Source organism: Herpailurus yagouaroundi, unplaced genomic scaffold, assembly GCF_014898765.1.
Source record: "Herpailurus yagouaroundi ecotype Mexico unplaced genomic scaffold, PumYag 28, whole genome shotgun sequence".
NCBI classification, from domain to species: domain Eukaryota; kingdom Metazoa; phylum Chordata; class Mammalia; order Carnivora; family Felidae; genus Herpailurus; species Herpailurus yagouaroundi.
Genome location: NW_024412376.1, coordinates 74,090,017 through 74,117,290, shown reverse-complemented (window position 1 = coordinate 74,117,290; position 27,274 = coordinate 74,090,017). Strand labels below are relative to the sequence as shown.

The 27,274-nt window shown below is 35.1% G+C and overlaps 1 long non-coding RNA gene across 2 annotated transcripts in view; it reads right to left on the bottom strand.

Annotated features, from left to right (window-relative positions):
* LOC121030947 (uncharacterized) overlaps positions 1–25,727 on the bottom strand; it is a 207,033-nt gene extending 181,306 nt beyond the window's left edge. For both annotated transcript variants that reach the window (XR_005790472.1, XR_005790474.1), the window contains exon 1: positions 25,438–25,727. This is a non-coding gene — a long non-coding RNA (uncharacterized LOC121030947). The remainder of the gene's footprint in view (positions 1–25,437) is intronic.
* Positions 25,728–27,274: the final 1,547 nt, after the last annotated feature.

Sequence of the window (27,274 nt, the reverse complement as noted above, 5' to 3'; positions counted from 1 at the left end):
ACACAGGACTTTCACAGGTTGACAATTTTCACTACAGAATATACAATTTTATTTTTCATGTTTGTTCTTAAAAGTAATTCATTATTTATTTTTATTATATTTTTATTTCAGTATAGTCAGCAGAAAAAAAAGAGTTTACAACTAAAATGTTTAACAAGAAGGGAAAACATATCATGAAGGAGTCAATAGATTAAAAGAGAAGAAATCTCATATTCAAAATAGTAGGGCAATCTGAAAACGACTTTTATATAAATATTATTAAAATGCTTAAGTGAATAAACAAAGTAATAAAATCTGTGGGAAAATTGAGATGTTGATTAAATTTAGACATTGTTCAGTTAAATGTATAAGTAGATAAAGAATATATAGATAGAGGCTGTTTAAGGTTCAAAATCATTAATAGGGTGGAGGAGATCAATTTACAAAAAGAAAGAGAGATTAAAAAAAAACACATTAAAAAAAAACAGCAATCAATAAAAACCCAGGAAAAACATAGTCCAAGATGACAAAATTATAATCAGCCTCATTAGCCATTACAATCAATGAAACTAAATTAAGCTTACTTGTTGAAGTAGAGATTCTGAGATTGGATTACCTGCAATATCACTATATTTACCAAAGACAAGATTAAAACATAATAACACACTCAGGAAACAATAGATGTTGGTAAGGATGAGGATAAAGGGGAACATTTTTGCACTTTGGTGGGAAGGCAAACTGGTGCAGCCACTCTGGAAAACAGTACAGAGGTTCCTCAAAAAATTAATAGAGCTACCTGCAACCTAACAATCACATGACCAGGTATCTTTCCAAAGGATACAAATATGCTGATTGGAAGGGGCACATGCACCCCAATGTTTATAGCAGTGCTATCAACAAGAGCCAAATCACAGAAGGAGCCCAAATGTCAATTGACTCATGAATGGATAAAGAAGATGTGAGATATATATATATACACACACACACACACACATATATATGTGTATGTGTGTGTGTGTGTGTATATATATATATATGTATATATATAATAGAATGTTATTTGGCAATCAAAAAGAATGAAATCTTCCCATTTGCAACAACGTGGATGGAACTAGAATGTATTATGATAAGCAAAATAAGTCTATCAGAGAAAGATAAATATCATATGATTTCACTCGTGTGGAATTTAAGAAACAAAACAGATGAACACAGGGGAAGGGAAGAGAAAAGATAAAAACAGAGAGGGAGGCAAACCATATGAGGCTCTTAAATACAGAGAACAAACTGAGGGATGCTGGAGGGCAGATTGGTTGGGGGATGGGCTAAATGGGTGATGGGCATTAAGGAGGGCACTTGTTGGGATGAGCACTAGGCGTTATATGCAAGTGATGAATCACTAAATTAACTCCTGAAACCATTATTACACTATATGCTAACTAACTTGTATTTAAAAAATAATAATGATAAAGTTCATATCATGGTTAAAAAAATAATAATAATAATGAATAAATGCTAAAAAACCACAGTAACATAGAAATGTTAACATAAAATGATGGGAGGAAACACAGGAAAATATTAATCAAAATAATGCTTTGATGAGGTATTAATAAAAGATTAATAGAGAGAAAATGTGACCTTATTAATTAATAAAAGCAAAAATGGTCTAAGAGGATGTAGCAACCATCAATATAAATGTATCTAAAAATATAGCTCTGAAATTAATAGACAAAACACATAGAATATTAGTAAGGATGCAGATGTAAACAATACAATCAACAATCTTGATCTAATACATGAAGAACCATGCACCCAGCAGTTAGAGAATACACATTCTTTTAAGCATATGAGTTATTTCAGAAACTGATCATGTAGCAGCCAAAAAAAAAGGAAGCCTCAATTAATTCTAAATATTAATAGAAAAATTCTATCGATTAAAATGCTTGCAGTCCTTTTAAGGGAGGCTATTGAGGGTTTTTAGCAGAGGAGTGATTTGATCTTTCTTTAGTTTTAAGGATCCTTGTGGTTGCTGTATTGAAAATAAATTATAGGATGAAAGAAGGTTTAAGACAAAAGTAAAGAAACCAGATTTCTTGATGAATGGAAGGTTAACGAAACCAGAAGCAAAATTAGTGCAAAAAAAGAAGTGCAAAATCATAAATGAAATATTTACTTCATGGAAATTACATAGAAATATCCATCACATAGAAATACAAGATCTACGTAGAAGAAAATGATAGTCCTGCTATAGAGTTAATGTGTGAGTCACAATGCAATATAGACTGGTTTTCTAAAAATTTTTTTAGCCTTAAAAATAACACATTAGGGGCACCTGGGTGGCTCAGTTGGTTAAGTGTACGACTTCAGCTCAGGTCATGATCTCACAGTCTGTGAGTTCGAGCCCTGCATCAGGCTCTGTGTTGACAGCTCAGAGCCTGGAGCCTGCTTCAGATTCTGCGTATCCCTCTCTCTGTGCCCCTTCCCCACTCATGCTCTGACTCTCTCTGTCTCAAAAATAAATAAAAACATTTAAAATTTTTTTTTAAAAATAACACATTTAAGAGAGTTGGAATAAAGTCAAAGAACCACACCACTGTGGCAGTCCTGATGGGTCAAACTGTCTGGTAGTTTCTCTCACCATCTTTGAAATTGATTACTATATGATACTGGCTCCTTGGGGTCTTGGATATCACAATGGCTTCAAAAGAAAAAAAATGACTCACTGTTTACTTACCAACATGAGTTAATTTATCAAAAAGAACATCACTTAACAGGGTAATTTATCATCTTTTACCACACATAATGCTCATATTCCAAGTTCTACAAAGAAAACACTAAAATCTACCATCTTTGAGATAAACAATTAAATAAATAAGGAAGTGGCCAAAGGAGATTCAGCAAAAGAAAAAAAAAATCTTTGTTTGACTACTGGCTTCATATGAAAGACTGGAACAAGATTTTCTTAAATTTGGCTACTTTAAGAGCCTGCACCTATTTTACTGCATTTTTCGAATTCTGAAATCTCTCATCTTACTTTTTTTCCTTGTGAGAAGCTCAGTGTTGGCTGAGCTCAATGTCACTTAGACTAAATTTATGGCACATTTTTTTATTGTAAATCAGTTAAGACCCTTTCTTAATCACCTTTATTATTTGCTTCTCCTTTTTCCATAAGAGCATATACACACCCATTCACACAATACAATTTTTTTTAATATTCTGATTTTAAAAGTACTTTTTCCCCTACTATCTACATAAAGTTTCCCTGTTACTCAATAAGGCTTCTATGCTTACTCTTTTAATATTTCACAGTTTCCTTATGTAACCTTATGAAGGAAAACACAGCTACTTCATTATATAGTCATTTCATATACTTTGGGATTGTGTTCATCTTTCTCTCAACTATCCTATGCCATAGCATCATGATGATTAAAACACCACCATCAAACTAAGAATTATATATGCTCTTTAAACTATCTCATGTTATCAACTGGAAAATACACTGTAGGAAAAAATGTGACCATTAAAACTGTTTGTTGAATAACATGACTATAAAAAGAAAAGGATTAAGTTTGAAGCTGATAGTTATAGAGAGTGAAAGAAATGTTTGGATGTTGTTTGCAATTATTCATTTCAACAAAGTCTGTCATGCTCAATAAGTTCCAAATGATAGTGTGGGAACATGTGAAATTGAAATTAGACTGTTGGAGAAATCTGAGAGCAGATACAGAAAATCAAAACATGCCATGCACAGCACCCAGCTATGCTTTAGACTATCATTTTCACTATCAGCCACTTAATAGCTTCTTCTCAGATTATGTACTCCTAATATGTGTTTTTTCCTAGAAATTACTAAGCTATCTAATAAACTTAATCAATTATTTAAGTCAATGTGTTTAGAACTTAAGTATTTATATAAAGCATTACATTTATGGGGCGCCTAGGTGGCTCAGTCAATTAAGTGTCTGACTCTTAATTTCAGCTCAAGTCGTAATCTCATGATTCCTGATAACCAGCCCTGAGTCAGGCTACACGCTGTTCTCCCTCCCTCTATGCCCCTCTCCCACTTGTTTTTTTTCCTCTCTCTCTCTCTCTCAAAATAAATAAATAAACATTTTTTTAAAAGCATTAGATTTATGAAAAAGATATCTAAAGCTTCAAAATAACCTAAATAACAATATGTCATTGTCAGTTGAATTTCACATAGAGAAGAGAGTTTTTATTTATCTATCTATATATTTATTTATTTATTTTATATGAAATTTATTGTCAAATTGGTTTCCATACAACACCCAGTGCTCATCCCAACAGGTGCCCTCCTCAATGCCCATCACCCATTTTCCCCTCCCCACCACCCCCATCAACCTTCAGTTTATTCTCAGTATTTAAGAGTGAGAAGAGAATTTTTAAAAGGAATAATGATTAAATGTGATTAACATTTTATCATTCATTTATATGTTTATATACCAAGAGGAATACCTAAATTATATTTAAATAGATGTATATGTATTCATATATTCAACAATCATTTAAGGCTTTATCAAGTACAAAGTACTAGGGATTGTGTAGCAAAAGCAAGATAAATAAATTGCCCTCTCTTCCCTCAAAAACTGTACAACCAATAGGAGTGCTGTACATACAAGTAAAACTTGTAACATGAAGGCTGTTAACCCTGCCACAGGTGAGACTGACACTGTGTTATTAGGGTTAATTTTTTCATTCAGTTTTTCAAGAAGCAATAAAGGGATTCCTCATAAGTACCTGAAACTCTTCTGGGGATAGTGGATAGAGAGAACAAGACCAACAATAAGAAAATTAGTAACTTCACATGATTATCATAAATGCATGCAATCAATAATTGAAAAGAGGATTCTAGTAAGAGATAGGACTAGAAGGTAGCTTGGTGTCCTATGATGGAGAGCCATGGAACTACTGAGGATCCATCACCTGCTTTGAGAAGAAAAATTGTTTTGGTTTACATTTCATAGGGACTAGCCATTTAAAGCCTTTTCCCTCTGTGAAATCCCATCTGCTGCATTGTTATCATACAGACTGTAATGCTTCTCTTACCATACATCATGCAATTATTTTACACCAAGGACTATAGCTATAGCTATATATGATCCTTTCTAGTTTCATCTTTTTCTGATCCCTCATAAAATACTGCTGTTTAAATATGCCCAACTATCAAGATTCCACAACTTCTGATATTATGGAAAAAGTCCATTTTTCTCTGACCAGAGCATGTGCGTGTGCCATGTTCACATTTATTTCACTTAAAACAAATAACCTTAAAATAGAGTATTGTTCAGCTGGAACATTCTCAGGTAGATGGCTAACTACTAGCTTCTCTGGCAGTAGTTCTATCCTGAGGCAGACATATCTATAAGGTTCTCACAAAGAATCTTGCCTCCCAGGACTCATGAAAAGGCAATGAAAATCATGGCTGTTATTTCTGCACAAATAACTCACATAAAGGAAATGCCAGGGCACCCTCTATTATTAGAATAACTCCACATTCCAAAAAAGTTGCATTTACTGCAGTTTTTTAACTCTCTCAGTGCAATATATGCCTTGCTACTGCAATTCCAGACACAACCCCCATATCTATATGGCATTTAAAGCTTTGCTCAATTATTCTTCCCCACGAGTTAATAAAGGAAATAATTGTAATTATTATCTCCATTTTCTCCAAAAGAGTAAACCAAAACTTAGGCAGGATAACATAAAGAATTGCAGATGAAGAACTCTAAACTACGTCTTTGATTCTTAGTCCAATGTTCCTTCCATAATATCATAAAGCCTTTATAGTGATAAACTTGAAATCCTGGAAGGATAATTCCTTGCACTTGAATGCAAACTATAGATGTGCTGAGAAATGAGGCAATTTTTCCATATAGATTAAAATGGTAAAACATAGAGCCAAAGATTTATGAACTGTGATGTTAATGCCAAATCCTCTAATGCACACTCCTAAACACTCGGTGTTTATTTTACATGTAAAAGGAAACTCAGGATGACACTCAACACTATTTCCTTCATTGATAAAATTTCACAAACCCAATTCTTTATTTTTTAAGATTTTACAATATTGATTAATAGTCTTAAATTAAAACCTGTTGTTATATATCACATAGCATTTGTATTGTTTATCTCATTTGATCTATACAAAAACTCTGAGTATTAGAAAATATGGCATAGGAAGATGAAGTGAAAGGTCACTAGACCAGCATTATTTTCACTACACTTTGCACTGTATGGGGTTTTCTGGTAGTGTTGAGACCAGGACTTTATCACAACTAATGCAGACAATTTGATCTACTTTGAAAAAGGTAAGGCCAAAGAGTAACTATTGGTAGAGTGAAGTAATACCAAGAGATTCTGAAAGTAAAATAAATGTCCTTGATTTTTGAAACTCCTTGATTTGGTTATGTTCCCATATCAAATGATTCAATAATATCTAAATCCATTTCTATCACTAAAGTACTGGTCTTGAGGAAGGCACTAGTTTTGATTCACCTGTGTATTTCTAGGACCAGCTTAAAGTCTGGAAATTATAGGTACTCCATAAATTCTTGGTAGATGAATGAATAAATTAACTGTATAATGTTTTTATTTTTAAAATTTTTAAATAATGAGGGACACCTGGGTGGGTCAGTCAGTTAAGCATCTGACCCTTTCAGGTCATGATCTCATGGTTTGTGAGCTTGGGTCCCACACGTGACTCTCGGCTGTCAGTGCAGGGCCCACTTCTGATCCTCTGTCCCCCTCTTTCCCTGTCCCTCTCCCACTCTTGTGCTTGCTCTTTCTCTCTCTCTCTTTCAAAAGTAAATAAATTTTTTTTAAATTAATAATGAAAAATTTTCATTTGGAGATATTAATCAACCTGACCAAAATAATCATGAGACTAAATTTAGCTGCCTAAGATAGACATACTACATCTTACCCATTCTTAACCTTCATGTTTTCAAACTAATCTAAATAAAGATTATTTTTACAGTGTTTATAGTGATTTTTAGATATGCTTTTTATTGTAAGTCATTAAAAGATCCCTGAATTCCCGCATGCCATTGAGACCATACTGATTCCTTAAGGAAAAGAAATTAGGATTTACTTGATTGTATAAGAGAAAAATAAATGAAAAATGACAGATTTTTAGTTGGAGTGGAAGAAGAAAGAGCATATGACCATAGCTTTTTAATTTACTCTTTACTCTTACACTGTTAGTGAAAATGCAAACTGGTGTAGCCACTCTGGAAAACAGTACTGAGGTTGCTTAAAAAGTTAAAAATAGAACTACTCTATGATCCCGAAATTACTCTACTAGGTATTTACCCAAAGTCTACAAAAATACTGATTTGAAGGGATACATGCATCTCGATGTTTATAGCAGCATTATCAACAATAGCCAAATTATAGAAAGAGCCCAAATGTCCACTAACTAATGAATGAATAAAGAAGATGTGGTGTATATATACAATGGAATATTACTCAGCAAACTAAAAGAATGAAATGTTGTCATTTGCAATGACATGGATGGAGCTAGAGAGTTTAATGCTTAGTGAAATAAGTCAGAGAAAGACAAATACCATATGATTTCACTCATCTGTGGAATTTAAGAAATGAAACAGGGGTGCCTGGTTGGCTCAGTCAGTTGAGTGTCTGACCCTTGATTTTGGCTCAGGTCATGATTCCAGGGTCGTGGGATCAAGGCCCACGTTAGGCTCTACGCTGACTGTGGAGCCTGGTTAAGATTCTCTCTCTCTCTCTCTCTCTCTCTCTCTCTCTCTCTCTCTCTTTCTCTCCCTCTGCCACTTTTCCCTGCTTGTGTGCTCTCTCTCACTTGCTCTCTTAAAAAGGATAATAATTAAGAAAAGTAAAAAAAAAAAAAAAACACAGATGAACATAAATATAAGGGGTAAAAAAGAGAAAGGCAAACCCTGGAATAGACTCTTAAATATAGAGAACAAACTGAGAGTTACTGAAGGGGAAGTGGGCCAGGGAAATGGGCTGAATGGGTGATAGGTATTAAGGAGGGCACTTGTTGGGATGAGCACTAGATGTTACATGTAAGTGACGAATCACTAAATTCTACTCCTGAAACTAAAATTACACTATAAGTTAACTAACTAGAATTTAAATAAAAACTTGAAACTAAAAAAAAAAAAAAAAAAAAAATTACTCTTCCCTTGCATAAACTGCCAGACCTCCTTTCCCTCACAATTACTAAGTGACTTTTCAACTTCAAACACCATTAAGATAGCCAGTGAGGAGATCTACATCTACTCATTTTGCTCTAAAAATAGCTTCACGGGATGAATGTGAAAGAAAAAGAAATTCGATATGTAACTGATACTATTTGGCTTTAAGTTAAGTTACATTATGTGTTAAAACTCACTTTTAAAGCTCAAAGAATGAATGAACCTGTGCTTTGCCTCCCAGGGCTTTCTTCCTAATTCATCACTGACAGTGGAGCCAGTGTAAGAACAATGTGACCGTAACAGTTACCAATGACTGAACTAGGTTTTGAACAATTGCTGGAAGTCTAGGGCAAGATTCTCTCAGAATAACAATCGCATTAAAATATCTGCACCAACTTTCCCAATCTTCTGCCCAAACTCCTTCAGTTACCGAGAGAAGATCTGTACAGTTCTTTGAAGGACCTAGGAAGAGTTGCTCATCAGCTTGTGGATAGTCTAGTCACGCAGGGAGTGCTACAACCAGGACATTTTTAGCACACTAGCAAAACCCAATGCACATCCATCACCACATCTGAGCGGGATTGGCAAGGACAGCACCATTCTACTTGGGCAGCTGAATAGTTTTATGGAATCCGTATGGTAGGGAGTGTGATCTTTAGAGAGAATACACATGTGATTTTGCTAAAAACCAGGATAATATTAGTCACATAAGCTCCGTCACTGGTTTTCTACAGAATCCAAAGACTTAAAGAAAAGATTTAAAGAATGATGATGCTACCACTGACCTGTAGTTGCTGAATGTTTTATGTACTGTTTCTAATGATAATAATTGAATGTGAAGTGTATTTTTTATACATTTTTCATAGAAAAATATCTTCCAAGTTAAAAGTTGAAAGAAAAAGATGTGAATCTCTGTGAGAGGTATTAATTCCACTGATAATTAGATGAAGAAAGAAGGCAGACCAGAGCAAATGTTTTGAATGATTTAACACATCAAAGAAAATAATAATCTAAATTACCTAATTCTGGAATTGTTTGTTTTAGTATATGTGAGAGTAGTAATCAAGAAGATTATAAAAATGATTTAGGAAAAGAAACAGTTTTCAAAGTTTAAGACAAAATTCTAATTATGTCAGTTATCTTGACATACAAATTTATAGGTGAGTTAGTAGGACACAGTGTATATCATGAGTGAGATATGACATCACAATCACCTACTGTGATTTACATCATATTAAGAGTTTAACATTTCAATGAAACCATGGTCAAAAAAACATAGATGCTAAGAGATGTAGGCACTCAAATATAGCTAATAACCATCAAATATAACCAATAGAGAATCAACCAGCAAGCCATCAATATATTTGACTAACTGCCTGCTTCTCTCTTCAAATGCTAATCTACTTGAGAACCACCCTTTCCCTCAGATGCTGGAAAGCCAGTTAATGTATAGCTATAATTTAGCATTTCCACATGTTCCCAAGGTCTCGTGTTTCCTCTTTTGAATAGAAACACAGATAGACAGACTGGCAGACTGGCAGTCACACCCTTTCCACAGTTTTGGAAAGAAATTTAGAACAGTGGTTACCAAATGAAACTCAGTAAGTTGCTTCAGTGTTTAATGAAATGAGAAAAAAAGAAAAGAAAAAAAGGACAACATAGTGAATTTTAAATAAAATGTAATCTCTGTTTTGGTAATTTGTGCTTTTTCTTTGTTAAAATACCCTTTGAATAATCAAGAGATGTTATAAAGAATGATAACTGCTTAATTTTTTTCCTTTATCTTGATAAAATAAAAATCTTAAAACTATTCTGCCTGACCCCCCAGCTTTACCTTATTCTTACTAGTTTCTCTAAGCGAAAGTATTAAAACAACTGGTTCAGCATTTCACATGGAAATAAATGTGTTACTCATTGAAAAATGTGGTTAATTCATATCATTATTCTAGTACACATAGCCTTTTCTGTACATAATCCATATACTCTTCTAGTACTGTAAAAGCCCTAAATTGTGTTTTTGTGAAATGGTTTCTGACTGTGTATCCACATGTGTTTTTGCCTGTCTCTTTCTATTTCCCTTTTTCTTCTATTTCCTCTCTCCTGCATCTGACTTCTCCAAGCATCTGCCATGTTTTCATAGACTATTATTAAACAATTGTCCAAACTTCTGAATCTGGGCTTTTCTTGCTTAGAACAGCTAAACGTCCTGATGAGAAAAGAAGGCACACATATTTTAAATCAAATGCACTCTAAATAAATTTCTGGATCCCTTATTAGTAATTAGAGCTGGGGTCTGACTTTGAATTGAGACAATGAAGTACATGCAGCAAAAGTGAAAGTGAGTTACCACCTCCATAAATCAGTGTTTCCAAAGATTTGAGACCACCATTCATAGTGAGAAATTCATTTCATATGAGGACCCAGAAAGCACATTAACATAGACATAACTAAACATCCACAACTGAAGTTAAAGTCTCATGAAACAAACCTTATCCTCCTTTAGTGCAATGCACTCTCATGTTTTTTATTCAATCATTTTTTTAAGCTGACCACATTGATTTCATGACCCACTAACATGTCATGGCTCATAGTTTGAAAATTATTGCCACAAAGCACACATCATAAGGTTGCTATTAAATTTCATAGGAATATAAAGTTTAAAGCAATTAATTTCCTTTAAATCAATATAAAACTAGCAACCTAGCTGTACCAAATAATTTTCAAGTGTGCGGCCTTTGAATCTGAAGGAAAGAAACATATTTTTATCTCACCTGTCTAAATTTCCATTTCATCCACTCTGATTGGCTCTATCTCAACAATCCTTGGTTCTTCTCCAAATAATTTTTTTTAATTAGCAGAAGCAGAGGGGAGGAAAGATAAATAAAAATGTTTTATTTTTAAAAGTAAACTTTGAGGATCCCATTTTTATCATTGTTAAGCAATATATTGGCTTAAGATTATGAATTATATGTATAAAGCTCTGAACACATGTCCTTTAAGAAATTACTAAAGAAATGGAAGTTATTTTAGGTTTCCTATTTCAACTTTATACAATAAATTCTCTGCAGGTTTTCTGATTCCTTTTCAAATAAATAAAGGTAGGTAATATTCTAAGTCGTTATGCATACATGGATGTATAGGTGTGCATGTATTCATGGACACTCAGACCCTTACTAAGGCAAAGAGACCAGTCTTTGGAATCTAAAGATAAGTAGTACTTCAAGTTCTGCTTCCAACTTTTCCACCACTGTGTAATTTTTAGAATTTCTTCTAAAATTTCTTCCTCTGCAAATGGAGTAATAATCACATCTGCCTCACAAGCTATTGTCAGGAACAAATTACATAAAGTAAGCAAAAAGCAAAGTGCTATTAAATTTTTCATTTTATAATAAATTTAGGTAATAATCTGTTTAGGTTGATTCCATGCTTGGAGGGGAAAACAAACTAGAATTAGCTTCATAGACTATTTGAATTGATTTCCATGCATGATTCTAATCTGATAATTCATTTAATGCATGTAAGTAGAGAAAAAGAACCCCTTTAAGACCAGGAAATTAGAGAAAAGATTAATAATATAGTTGAGTTTAGAAGAATATCAAGTTCTGTACTTACTTCCTAAAATATTTAGACATTTGAACCTGACCATCAAGTGACTGCTACCAAGAGAGGCACCCACATTCTGAAAAACTTCAAATTAGTTTCTCTTGAAAAAAGAGACAAACCAGAAAACACAGTCAACTATAGAGAACAGGGGAAATAGGGGAAATAGGTGAAGGGGATTAACAGGATACTTATCATGATGAGCACTGAGTAATGTATAGAATTGTTGAATCATTATATTGTACACCTGAAACTAATATAACACTGTACGTTAACTGCACTGGAGTTAATTTTTTTAAGTTTATTTATTTATTTTGAGAGATAAAATGTGTATTAAAGCAAGGGGGGGGGGGGGCAGAAAGAGAGGAAGAGAGAAAATCCCAAGCAGGCTACACACTGTCAGCATGGAACCCTGATGCAGAGCACGATCTCATGAACAATGAGATTATGACCTGAGCCAAAATCAAGGGTCTCAGGTTTAACTGACTGAGCCACAGAGCCCTTAAAATGTATTTTTTTCTATTAGTCTCTCTTGGCTCCTTTAAATTAATAATGAAATTAATAATCAGGTAGAAAACTCCAACCTGTGGACTATGTTCTCTAGGCCACACCAGACATCAGCAAGCTATGGCCCAAAGGTCAAATCCAACCCACCGCCTGTTCATTTATGGCTATGAGCTAAGAATGGTTTTACATTTATAAATGATTGGAGAAGAGGATTAAAAGAAAAAAAAATACTTTTTGTGACAATGAAAATTATATGAAATTCAAATTTCAGTGCCCATAAATAAAATTTAATTTGAACACAGTATAGGCCATTTGTTAATGTATTGTCTCTGGCTAATATCATTCTACAACAACAGAGCTTAATAGTTGCAATACAGACCATATGGCCTCCAAAGCCTCAAATAAATATTTATTATTTGGTTTCTTACACTTTGCCAATCCTGAACTACACAGTAACAAAATAAATGCAGACACAAAATGTGAATGATACTTATTAGCTCCATAATTAATCCAACATAGTTATTTTAAAATATAGCAAAGATCATTCTTAACCATAATAAATATTTTGTTTTATATAAAGAGTTAGCATATTTCAAAATGAACTACATAACCTGTTTCTGAATAGTGATGTGGTGTTTTGTTTCAAAACCTAGTTAAAAAAAAATATATATATATATGTATATATGTATACATATGTATATATATACATGTATATATATATGGTTTTTATTCACCAACAGTTTATAGTATACACTCAGGCAATGAGATTAAATTGTATTACTATATTGAAATACATGGCAGTTTATGATAAAGTCCCAAACACTGTCTTCAATAGGACTTAAATCTATCATCATAAATGAAAATTCAGCATTCCCCAAAATCAAACTAACTCTTCTTAAGTAGCATTTCATTAAATTTCCAGGAATATAAAAACCACTGATTTCAACAGAAGGTAAGCACTAGCATTTGAAAAGGTGAGAGGATTCTATATACATTCAACAGTGCCAATTAAATTGAGACTAACAGATGATGACTTCTTATTTATTATTGGCTGGCAAGTATTTAAGCAAAACAGTTAAAACACCAGCCAGACCAAGGAATTACAGATGGCCTATGATTCAAAAAACAATGTTGAACAGGAACATTCAGAATTTGCTTCTTCTAAATCTCAAGTATTTTACAATATTTATCAAAGAATGAATCCTCACTAAATACTGATTTAATTTTCAAAACTGACAAGAAGAAATTTTCAGGTAAAAGTGTAAAGTATTACATAAATTATAATATGCAATATTTGACCTTCATAGTATAGATCAGTATTTTCTGCAATAGAGGGTAACCCATCCCTCTCCCCCACCCACAATAGAACATATTGGAGTGTGAAAAGAAAATATTATAAAAGTCCTACTTCCAGGGCACCTGAGTGGCTCAGTCGCTTAAGCATCTGACTTCAGCTGACGTCATGATATCATAGTTCACAGGTTTGAGCCCTGCATCAGGCTTTATGCTGATAGTTCAGAGCCTGGAGCTTTGGATTCTATGTCTCACTCTATCTCTGTCCCTCCCCTTCTTGTGCTCTGTCTCTCTCTCTCAAAAATAAATAAACACTTAAAAAATTTAAATGAAGAAAGTCTATTTCCACTTTTGGCTAACTTTTTATGACATACATTAATATAATAATACTTGTATATAGTTCAAAAATGAGTAAATGTACCTGTAATGATGGTGTATCATGAGAATGTTTTACTTAAAGGTACACATCACCAAAATTAACTGGAAACTATTGAACTAACTTACTCTGCCAATATCTCTGATGAACACAGATGCAAAAATCTTCAACAAAATATTACCAAACCAAATTCAACAATACATTTAAAAAAAATCACACAACATGATCAGGTGGGATTTATTGCAGGGTTGCAAGGCTGGCTCAACACCTACAAACCAGTCAGTATGGTATGTCACATTAACCAAATGAAGGGTAGAGAGAGGGGCCAAGATGGTGCAACAGCATGGAAGTTGTTTTTTTTTTTTTTTTTTGCATCTCTCATCCCTGTGATACAGTCAGATCAACACTAAACCATCCTGCACACCTAGAAAACTGATTTCAGTATTAACACAACAATCTGCACAACCTGAACCAGCAGGTATGTGGTGCAGAGAGGTGAACTGGGGGAGAGAGAAGCCACAGAGGGCAGGGAGCTGTTTTTGCTTGTGGAGAGAGGATGGAGATGGGGGGCGAGGAGGGGGGGTGGAGAGTACAAAAGCAGCTGGAGAGAAAAGAGAGTATGCAAGGGACGGAACAAAAAAGGGATAAAGAAGAAAGGAGAGGGTTTAAATTCCATTAAGACTCTATAAACAGGAGGAGTGCACAATTGGAAACTCTGCAGCTTGATACCTGGAGGTGCTCTGGTGGGAAGGGTGAATTCCCAGTAGCAGAGAGTGAGGTCAGAGGGGTCCTTGGGCCACAGGGAGCCAGGCAGTTCCCCTGCTGGGAGGACATTTGGTAGAGGCTGTGCAGCCATCCCATGGCCAAAGGTCCCAGCAGACCCTGGAAAAAAACCACATTCACTGGTGTTGGAACAAGGACATTAAGGGGAAAGCCTGGTACTAAATGTTTGCTGTGATTTTCCATAATCCATGAAATGCTGCTGCTACATGATTGCATGAACTTTTTCTGGGGCAGGCTGGTACCCAGCCACAGGCTCTGGGCATTGGCAGCAGCACGGTCCCATGAATGTTCCTGGGTGCTGCTGGCACCTGGCCATTGCTACATAGGACCCTCCCCTCGAAGATCTGAGCAGGTCAAAGCTGCAGTCCCTCAGAAGTGAGGGGATGGGAAACAGCCCCATCTGAGATATAAGTAAGGAGGGAGGTGCCGCCTGGCAACTTGATGGCTTGATCATGGACAGTGTAAAAGTCGGGAGTGGATAGAAGCCAGAGATAAAGGAGGGGTGTCCAATAGCTGGTCAGGGAAAGCAGAGTTTTGATACTAGATATTGTGTAGCTGGGTGAAGCCATTTTCACTCCTCCCATGCATACACATACACACCTACGTGTGCCACTACAATCCACCCCAGTAAGCTAAGCAGTGCCATCTAGAGGAGAATGGAGCCATTACACTAAGCCGACCCAACCGGGCCAACCTTGCTCCTCAGGAATACCACCAGTCTCTCTGCCTGCTTAGGTTACAGACTATAAAGTGCTTCATAGTTTGACTTCCAGGGGAAACTGATGTAATTTCCATTGTATTTCAGTCTGTTTGCTGGCCCATTTATTCAATGTTTTTTTAATTTTCTTTTCTTATTCTTGAATACAGAAAGAAAAAAAATGTTTATTTTCCATTTTTATTAAAAATATTTTTCTCTAATTTTGATCTACAATATTTTTTACATTTTTTGTAAATTTTTCAACTTCTATTTTACTCCACCATTTCATTTTATTCTATTTCATTGAATTCAGTTTTTAAAATTTTCAAACATTTTCCTTTTTTTTATTCTTTTCCTATCTTTCCCTTTTTACTCTAATATATCAAGCTCCTTTCAACAACCAGACCAAAACACACCTAGGATCTAACATCTTTTATTTGATTTTTTGTGTGTTGTTTTTAATTTTTTAATTTTAATTTTTTTGACCTTATTAATTCCTTTTCTTCTTTCAAAATGATGAAATTAAGGAATTCACCCCAAAAGAAAGAACAGGAAGAAATGACAGCCAGAGACTTAATCAACACAGATATAAGCAAGATGTCTGAGCCAGAATTTAGATTCATGATATTACGAATACTAGCTGGGGCTGAAAACAGATTAGAATCACTTTCTGTGGAGACAAAAGCTAGTCAGGATGAAATAAAAAATGTTGTAACTGAGCTGCAATCTCAAGTGGATGCCACAGCATCAAGAATGGATGACACAGAGCAGTGAATCAGCCATATAGAGGACAAACTTATGGAGAACAATGAAGCAGAAAAAAAAAGGAGAGTAAGGCAAAAGAGCATGATTGAAGAATTAGAGAAATCAGTGACTCATTAAAAAGGAACAACATCAGAATCATAAGGGTCCCAGAAGATGAAGAGCAAGAGAAAGGGATAAAAGGGTTATGTGAGCAAATCATAATGGAAAACTTTCCTAACCTGGGGAAAGACAAAGACATCAAATCCAGGAAGCACAGAGAATTCCCATTAGAGTCAACAAAAACCGACTATCAACAAGGCATATCATAGTCAAATTCACAAAATATTTAGGTAAGGAAAGAATCATGAAAGCAGTGAGGGAAAAAAAGTCCTTCACCTACAAGGGAAGACAGATCAGGTTTGCAGCAGACCTATCCACAGAAATTTGGCAGGCCAGAAAGGAGTGGCAGGATATATTCAATGTGCTGAATCTGAAAAACATGCAGCCAAGAATTCTTTATCCAGCAAGGCTATCATTCAAAATAGAAAGATATATTAAAAGTTTCCCAGACAAACAAAAGCTAAGGAGTTCATGACCACTAAACCATCCCTGCAAGAAATTTTAAGGGGGACTTTCTGAGGCGAGAAAATATGAAAAAAAAAAAGACCAAAAGCAACAAAGACTAGAAAGGACCAGAGAACACCGCCAGAAACTCCAACTCTACAAGAAACATAATGGCAATAAATTCATATCTTTCAGTACTCACTCTAAATGTCAATGGACTAAAACCTCCAATCAAAAGACATAGGGTAACAGAATGGATAAGAAACAAGATCCATCTATATGCTGTTCGCAAGAGACCCACTTTAGACCTAAAGACACCTTCAGATTGGAAGTAAGGGGATGGAAAACCATCTATCATGTTAATGTCAACAAAAGAAAGCCAGAGTAGCCATACAATATAGACTTTAAAATAAAGACTGTAACAAGAGATGACGAAGGGAATTATGTCATAATTAAGGGGTCTATCCACCAAGATCTAGCAATTGTAAACATTTATGCTCCAAATGTGAGAGCACCCAAATATATAAATGAATTAATCACGAACAAAGAAATTCATTGATAATAATACCATTATAGTAGGGGACTTCAACACCCCACTTACAACAACGGACAGATCATCTAAACAGAAAATCAACAAGGAAACAATGGCTTTGAATGACACATTGAACTGGATGGTCTTAACAGATATATTCAGAACATTTCATCCTAAAGTAGCAGAATACATATTATTCTCCAGTGCACATGGAATGTTCTCCAGGATAGATAACATACTGGGACATAAATCAGCCCTCAACAAGTACAAAAAGATCGAGATCATACCATGCATATTTTCAGACCACAACGCTATGAAACTCAAAATCAACCACAAGAAAAAATTTGGAAATAGAACAGATACTTGGAGACCAGAGACCATCCTACTAAAGAATGAATGGGCTAGCCAAGAGGTTAAAGAGGAAACTAAAAAGTACATAAAAGCCAATGAAAGTGATAACACCACAGCCCAAAACCTGTGGGACACAACAAAGGTAGTCATAAGAGGGAAGTATATAGCAATCCAGGCCTTCCTACAGAAGGAAGAAAAGTCTCAGATACACAATCTAATCTTACACCTTAAGGAGCTGGAAAAAGAACAGCAAATAAAACCCAAAACCAGCAGAACACAGGAAATAAAGATTAGAAAAGAAATCAATGCTATTGAAACCAAAAACACAATAGAATAGATCAATGAAACCAGAAGTTGGTTCTTTGAAAGAATTGACAAAATTGATAAACCCCTAGCCAATTCGATCAAAAAGAAAAGACATAAATAAATACAATCAAGGGTGAAAGAGGAAAGATCACAAAAAATACAGCAGAAATACAAACAATAAGAAGAGACTATTACAAGCAATTATACGCCAATAAAATGGGCAAACTGGAAGAAATACACAAATTCCTAGAAACATATAAACTACAAAAATTGAAACAGGAAGAAATAGAAAATATGAACAGACCCATAACCCATAAAGAAATTTAATTAGTAATCAACAATCTCCCAAAAAACAAGAGTCCAGGGCCAGATGGCTTTCCAGGGGAATTCTACCAAACATTTAAAGAACAGTTAACACCCATTCTCTTGAAGTTGTCCCAAGAAAATAGAAATGGAATGTCGCCAAAAAAATAGAAACTTCAAACTCTTTCTATAAAGCCAGCATTACCTTGATTCCAAAACCAAAGACCCCACTAAAAAGGAGAACTATAAACCAATTTCCCTGATGAACATGGATGCAAAAATCCTCAACAAGATATTAGCCAACCATATCCAACAATACATTAAAAAAATTATTCACCATGACCAAGTGGGATTTATACCTGGGATGCAGGGCTGGTTCAATATCTGCAAAACAATCAGTGTGATCCATCACATCAGTAAAAGAAAGGACAATAACCACATGATCCTCTCAATAGATGCAGAGAAAGCATTTGACAAAATATAGCATCCTTTCTTGATAAAAACCCTTAAGAAAGTAGGGATAGAAAGATTATATCTCGAGATCAAAAAGCCATATATGAAAGACCCATTGCTAATATCATCCTCAGTGGAGAAAAACAGAGCTTTTCCCCTAAAGTCAGGAACAAGACAGGGATGTCCACTCTTGTCACTGTTATTCAACACACTATTGGAAGCCTTAGCCTCAGCAATCAGAGTACACAAAGAAATAAAAGGCATCCAAATTGGCCAGGAGGAGGTTAAAATTTCACTCTTTGCAGATGACATGATAGTCTATATGGAAAACCCAAAAGATTCCACCAATAAACTGCTAGAACTGATCCACGCATTCAGAACAGCCGTAGGATATAAAATCAGTGCACAGAAATCAGTTGCATTCCTATACACCAACAATGAAGCAACAGAAAGAGAAATCAAGGAATCTATTGATTCCAATTATAATTGCACCAAAACCCATAAAACACCTAGGAATAAATCTAACCAAAGAGGTGAAAATTTTATACACTGAAAACTATAGAAAGCTTATGAAAGAAATTGAAGAAAACACAAAAAAATGGAAAAATATTCCATGCTCCTGGATAGGAAGAACAAATATTGTTAAAATGTCAACACTACCCAAAGCAATCTGCATATTCAATGCAATACCCATCCCATCATTCTTCACAGAGCTAGAACAAATAATCCTAAAATTTGTATGGAACCAGAAAGGACCCCGAATAGCCATAGCAATCTTGGAAAAGAAAACTAACGGGGGAGGCATCACAATCGCAGACTTCAAACTGTATTACAAAGCTGTAATCATCAAGACAGTATGGTACTGGCACAAGAACAGACACTCAGATCAATGGAACAGAATAAAGAATCCACAAATGGACCCACAAATGTATGGGCAACTAATCTTTGACAAAGCAGGAAAGAATATCCAGTGGAATAAAGACAGTCTCTTCAGCAAGTGGTGCTGGGAAAACTGGACAGCAACATGCAGAAGAATGAACCTGGACCACTTTCTTACACCATACACAAAAATAAACCCAAAATGCATGACAGACCTCAATGTAAAACAGGAAGCCATCAAAATCCTTGAGTAGAAAGCAGGCGAAAAACTCTTTGACCTCAGCCACAGCAACTTCTTACTCAACATGTCTCCAGAGGCAAGGAAAACCCAAGCAAAAATGAACTATTGGGACCTCATCAAAATAAAAACCTTCTGCAGAGTGAAAGAAACAATTAGCAAAACTAAAAGGCTACTGATAGAATGGGAGAAGATATTTGCAAATGACATATCAGATAAAGGGTTAGTATCCAAAATCTATAGAGAAATTATCAAACTCAACACCCAAAAATACAATCTAGTGAAGACATGGGCAAAAGAGAGGAATAGACACTTCTCTAAAGAAGACATCCAGATGGCCAACTGACACAGGAAAAAATGCTCAACATCACTCATCCTGAGGGAAATACAAATCAAAACCACAATGAGATACAACCTCACACCTGTCAGAATGGCTAACATTAACACCTCAGGCAACAACAGATGTTGGTGAGGATGCAGAGAAAGAGGATCTCTTTTGCATTTTTGGTGGGAATGCAAACTGGTGCAGCTACTCTGGAAAACAGTATGGAGGTTCCTCAAGAAATTAAAAATAGAACTACACTATGACACAGCAATTGCTATATCCAAGGGATATAGGTATGCTGTTTGAAGGGGCACCTGCACCCCAATGTTTATAGCAGCACTATCGACAATAGCCAAAATATGGAAAGAGCCTAAATGTCCATTGACAGATGAATGGATAAAGAAGATGTGATACACACACACACACACACACACACACACACACACACACACACACATACAATGTAGTATTACTCAGCAATCAAAAAGAATGAAATCTTGCTATTTGCAACTACATGGATGGAACTAGAGGGTATTATGTTAAGTGGAATTAGTCTGAAAAAGACAAATATATGACTTGACTCATATGAGGACTTTAAGATACAACACAGATGGGACATAAGGGAAAGGAAGCAAAAGTAATATAAAAACAGGGATGGAGACGAAACAGAAGAGACTTTTAAATATAAATGACAAACAGAGGGTTGCTGGAGGGGTTGTGGGAGGGGGGATGTGTTAAATGGGTAAGGGGCACTAAGGAATCTACTCCTGAAATCATTGTTGCACCATATGCTAACTAACTTGGATGTAAATTTAAAATATAAATAAATTATTCGTAATAAAAAATGGATAAAAATCATTTGACTATCTTAAAAATGCATAAAAAGCATTTGCCAAGGGGTGCTTGGGTAGCTCAGTCAGTTGAAAGTCCAAATCTTGATTTTGGCTCAGTCATAATCTCATTGTTATGGAATCAAGCCCCATGTCAGGCTCTGCAATAAACATGGAGCCTGCTTGGGGCTCTCTCTCCCTCTCTTTCTGCCCCTCCCCTGCTCATGCTCTCTCTGTCTCTCAAAAACAAATATATATATTTTTAAAAGCATTTGACAAAGTTTAACATCCAATTATGATTTTAAAAAAACTCTCCACAAAGTGGGTAGGAAGAGAATGTACCTTAACATAATAAATGCCATATATGAAAAGGCCACAACTAATATCACACTCAATAGTGAAAAAGTGTTTCTTCCAAGACCAAGATAAAAACTAAGATGCTCACTCTCACCACTTTTAGTCAACATAATTAAAAGTTGAGGGATACAAAATCAATACACACAAAAATAACAAACTATCAGAGAAGTTAAGAAGAAAAATCTCGTTAACAATTGAATCAAAAAGAATAAATCACCTAAGAATGAATTTAACCAAGGAGGTAAAAGACCTGCATACTGAAAGCTATAAAGCATTAAGGAAAAAAAAATTGAATGGAATAGAATAGAAAGCCCAGAAATAGGCCCACAAATATTTAGTCAATAAATATACAACAAAGAAGTCAAGAATATGCAATAGGGAAAGGACAGTCTCTTCAATAAATCATGATGAAAAAACTGGCAAGCCTTATGCAAAAGAGTGTAACTGGACCACTATCTCATAGTATTTACAAAAATTAACGGATTAAAAATGAATTAAAGACTTGAACACAAAACCTGAAACCATAAAACTCCTAGAAGAAAACATAGGTGGTAAGCAACTTGACATAGGTCTTGGTGATGAATTTTTTAAATCTGATGCCAAAAGTAAAGGCAACCAAAGTTCAAATAAATATGAGAGGCTACATCAAACTAAAATCTGCACAGAAAATGAAGCCATTAATAAAATTAAAACCATTAATAAAAAGCCATGTTGCACATGAAAAGATGTTCAACATCTTTAACCATCAGAAAATGCAAATCATGTGTGAGATATCTCCTCACACATGTTATAATGGCTATAATCAAAGTCAGGAAATAATAAGTGTTAGCAAGGATGTAAAGAAAATGGAACTCTTGTGCATGGCTGATGGGAATGAAAATTGGGCAGCCACTATGGAAAACAGTGAAGACTTTCTTCAAAAAATTAAAAGTAGGTCTTACCACATGATCCAGCAATTCCAATTCTGGGTATTTATCAGAAGGAAATTAAAACACTAACTCAAAAAATGTATGTAACTGCATGTTTATAGCAGCATTATTTCCAATAGTCAAAATATGGAAACAACCTGCATGCCTATCAATGAATGGATAAAGAAATTGTGGTACACACACACACACACACACACACACACACACACACACAGAGAGAGAGAGAGAGAGAGAGAGAGAGAGAGAGAGAGATTATTCAGCAGTAAAAAATAATGAAATATTACCATTTGCAATAACATGGATAGACCTCGAGGGCATTGTGCTAAGTGAAATAAGTCAGACAGAGAAAGACAAATACTGTATGATCTCTCTCACATATGTAATTTGAGGTGGGAGGGAAACAAGATCATAGATATAGAGAACAGACTGGTGGTTGCCATAGGTGAGGATTGGGAGGTGGGAGAAATGGGTGAAGGAGGTCAAAGGTAAAAAAAAAAAAAAAAAAAAAAAAAAAAAAAAAAAAAAAAAAACAATAAAAATTAAAGATAAAAAATACAAATAAAAATAAATTACTCTGGTTTGGTACTTAAGTATAATTATAATAATTTAAAGATTTCAGATAATAAGCTATGCTAAATATCTTACAGAAAATGTTTGGTTTCTCCAACATTCAACTGTGGCATCTAAAAATTGTTGCCCCCTATAAGTAAGCCAGGTTCCTTAAGAAGTGGCTGGGTAGCAAGTATACAGGATGAGTCTTGTACACAAGTAAGAAAGCTGTCAGAACCCATTGAGGGTATGTCCAAAAGACTCAGAATCCAAGAGAGATTTCTTGGGATAGTAAAACAGGCTTGGGACAATACAGGTATCCATGTGGATAATAACTGTAACAGACTGCATGTTTAAATTCACATGTATTGGTCACTTTTTGAGGATGCTAGGAAACTGACTCATTTTGAAACCTGCTAAATTAAAAAAAATGATGTATTTATCCTATCTTTCATTTAAAAAAGTACATAAAGCATTTGTGGGTGAAATAAAAGATAGGTGACGCTGTGGACTTGAAGTAAAAAACAACAGCTTTTCCTAACCAATGTCATAACTTCTAATCTTGTCCTCAGTATAGAAATACTCAACTGAAAGAAATATAGCATTATTTTTCCTAAGGAGTTTAGATTTTGATGCCCTGACTGGTTGATTTTGTAAAGACAAATGATTCTGCTACCTAATTTAAAACCTCTTGGAATCTATAGCTCAAATCAATCCTTTATAGATGGTTAAAGTGAAGAAGCTTTAATAAAATTGTCTTTCTTTTCAATGGTTAATCCTTAAGACATGAAAAATCCTGTTGAGCTGATACTGTGTCTTTCTTTCTTCTTTTTTTTTTTTCTGCCAGTAGAAATGAAGCCAAATAAAATACCCTATTCCACAGTTCCCTTCAAGGATATGAATGAGGCTGAAAGTGTCCTGGCTTTGCCTTCTAAGCTGGATAAAATCCCTAGAGCCATTTGCTTATCTCAGAGGGATGGGAGAGCTCCTTTAAATTATATTTTATGTGGTATGCCCCATATTTTAAGAACTCTCTGGGCAACAGTAAAAAATCTCATTCCTTAAAGTGGTGCATTGAAAATACTTGCCCATTTCCCCTTTTGTGTGCTTTTCCATACACGCAACATGTATTTCTCCTGCCACTGTCTATGAGCCCTTAGAGATGAAGACACGATGTTTTAGTCACAGGACAACAGAATCAGGGAAATGAGTTATAAATGATAACACCATATTGATTTTTTTTAAAAAAATCACTCTTTCATTTTTCATTTTCCATACTGCTCACTCTATATACCACTTAACAGAAAATCTCAGTCACTTAAAATTGGGTACAAATTTCATATTTTAATTCTTCTATTTAGCAGTTACTTCTGTTTATGACTTAAAACCTCTGAGGCTCAATTGTCTTATCTGTTCACAGGGAATCATCATCACCATCATCACCTGTATCAAACTGCAAAACTGAAACTGGGAAACGTAAATATAAATTTGCTTGTACAACAAATATGGAGTATGAACTGTCAGCAGAATCATCATGAAAGCTCATATGAGGAATAAAAAAGTACGAGCTCTTATATATTCCACAATATTTATGTGCCACAATATTTATCCACTTAAGCACCTTACATATATTACCATATTGGATTGTCACCAAAACAGTGAGATATGTGTTGGTATCCTCACTTTACTAATCAGGAAACTGAGGCAGAGAAACTAAGTAACTTGAAAGGCATATATGGAATGAGTAGCCCAGGATTCAATGTGAATCTAGATCTACCTCACTCCACAATCAGACTCTCAACTCTTACATTATACTGCACTTCTATACAACCAGGAGGTGGGGGGATGAGAGAAAGAGAGAGAGAGAGAGAGAGAGGGAGCAAAAAATAAATTAAAAATAGCAAAAGACATTGTTTTTAAATTGTAAGCAACAGATATGCTGAGACAAATGGTACATCAATACATGAAAAAATTATATACATAAAGCTTCCTTCATAAAGTATTGCTTAATTTTGCTAAGCAGATAATTTTGTAATAAATTGAACTGTATCCATCATGTGTGATTCCTTAATAATATCTTTTACTCGATTAAAGTAAAGATACTATTTTCTTGCCTGCTCTGCAGGGATTATTTCAAGTGCCTTAAAATCCCTATATCCCTGAAAGCCTTTTTGATACAGACACAGTTAATCCTCTTATAGTCAACCTAACCTGAATTTAGAAAAAACGATTTTCAGAGTTTCTCCAAAAATACCATAGGAAGCTTATAATCCTCCATCAGCATCATCAAAGCGCAGAGATATTGGCTGCACACGCACACAATGGAAGGGCCAGGCTTTGCCCTTCCAGCTCTCTGCTTCCCTGTCCACTTTGATCTTCCACTGCCCTTTCTCCTATGTTTTTTTTTAATTTGGACACTTCCCCCAACAACAATCATCGAATTATTTGTGAAGCTCATCTCATATTTGGACTTTTAGCTCAACTCCTCTATTTCTGCTCCTGGCAAAACAAATTTTTAACAGGGCACAGTTATCTAAATATCACTTCACTGTTAAACACATGATCCATTTCAAGTATACTCTTGACACAGCGGAGAATTGAGATATCATCCTGTGAGTTTAATAATCCTAAGGTTTGCTTGACATACCTGAAACATAAGTTAATGTTTCTTATGTTAGTTCCTTTCTTCTTCTGCAGTACATCAGAGCACTGTCCTCCAAGAGGGAAGAGGAAAACATTGCTTTCTTTGGAGCGGTAGCTTGATGCCAGGGATATGCACCTACAATACTCTATCCAAATTCCAGAGGCAGGCCAGTTCGTGCTCCGTGTTGTTAGGAAACTCTCCTAGCCTATGTTTCTCTGGCATGATAGGCTTATCCCCAGGTGACTGTTGGAGAGCATTCACCTGAAACTGACTGAGCCCACAGTGTAAATGGATTCACTTCATCTGAGGATTAGTAAAAATAAGTCCATTTTTCCAGATCCAGCTGAAATCCCATCTATAAAGCCTTCTTTAATCACTAAAATCCACAGCAATCCTATGGAACTTATTGTCTGTATAATTCATAAAGAACCCAAAAATGTTTTTAGAATTGGTACTTAACACTTTCTTGGTTATAGAGCAGTTTCCTTTTGTTGGCATTTAGTAAAGAATTGAGGAAAGCAAAACACCTTAATATCTACAAATGTATAATGAGTCAATAAAAATTAATGTCTGTTAAAATGAGCCTGGTCACCAAGACAAGGTGGTCTTTATCTTAAAAATGAAGAAAAGAATAAGGTGTATTTTCAAAGGATTTCCATAGAAATAAATAAAGCATTTTAAAATTAGAGATCTTAACAAATTGCAGGTAACTGACACTCTCTGATGATGATAGAGATGTTGTAGCAAATAACAATAGCAGGGAACATACATAATGTGTTTTCCCCTTGCCAGGCAGGGGTTAAGTGCTTTATACTCAGCCTTTCCTAAAACACAAAAATAAATACACTAGTGTAATTTACATATTATGCATGTGAAAACAAGTAAATTTCTAAAAATTTCAAGTAAGTGTTGGAGTCAGGATTTGGAACCCAGGTAGTTTGACAACAGAACCTATGATCTTGCATCTGTAGCTAAAAGTAACAACGTTGGCTTCATAGCAATTATATTATTGAGTGGACAATAGAACTACAGAATTTCATAAGAAATAATGCAATCTGTCCTACTGACAGATTAGTGTATTCCAAAGTAACCCTACATTTATTTTTTAATGTTTATTTATTTGTTTTGATTGAGAAAGAGAGTGCTAGTGTGGGAGAGGGGCAGAGAGAGAGGGGGAAAGAATCCCAAGCAGGCTCCATGCTCAGTACCGAGCCCAATGTGGCGCTTGATCCTCCAAATGTGACATCATGACCTGAGCTGAAATCAAGAGTCAGATGCTTTACCGACTGAGCCACCAGGCATCCCCAAAAGTAACCTTACCTTTAAAACATTGCCTTATAAAGACATGTAAAAACATGTAGGTAAAATGTGTATTTGAAGGTTTCAGATTAGTAGTAACTATGTTATTTTTCCTGAAGAAGTATAAATAATGGATAAATGTAAAGAGATCCTAATGAATTATCTTATTACAATTAAAAAATAATAAATGTGTTCATGAAAGCTGAGAAAACAAGCTTGAACACCATTGAGTACATTCTCTGTGGCACGTAAATTCCCAAGAACTGACAGAATGAGTGGAAGGAGCAGTTATGGGAACCTGGAGACAGAGATGGGTCTGGCAAAGTCCACCTGAAAAGGTCATGCAGTCAGCGCACCGTGATCCCGTGGGGAGGAAGTAAAGAGGATAAATAATCTGACTCACTCTCCTCTTGCCATCTGGTCTCTTGCTATGACTGCTTTGGTCTAATCCAACCAAAACCCAGAGGCAAGGGAAACCATTAATGCAGCCCATTCCAGGCCCACCACATAGGTTGAGAGCAGAGTGAAGGCCCAAAGTGCA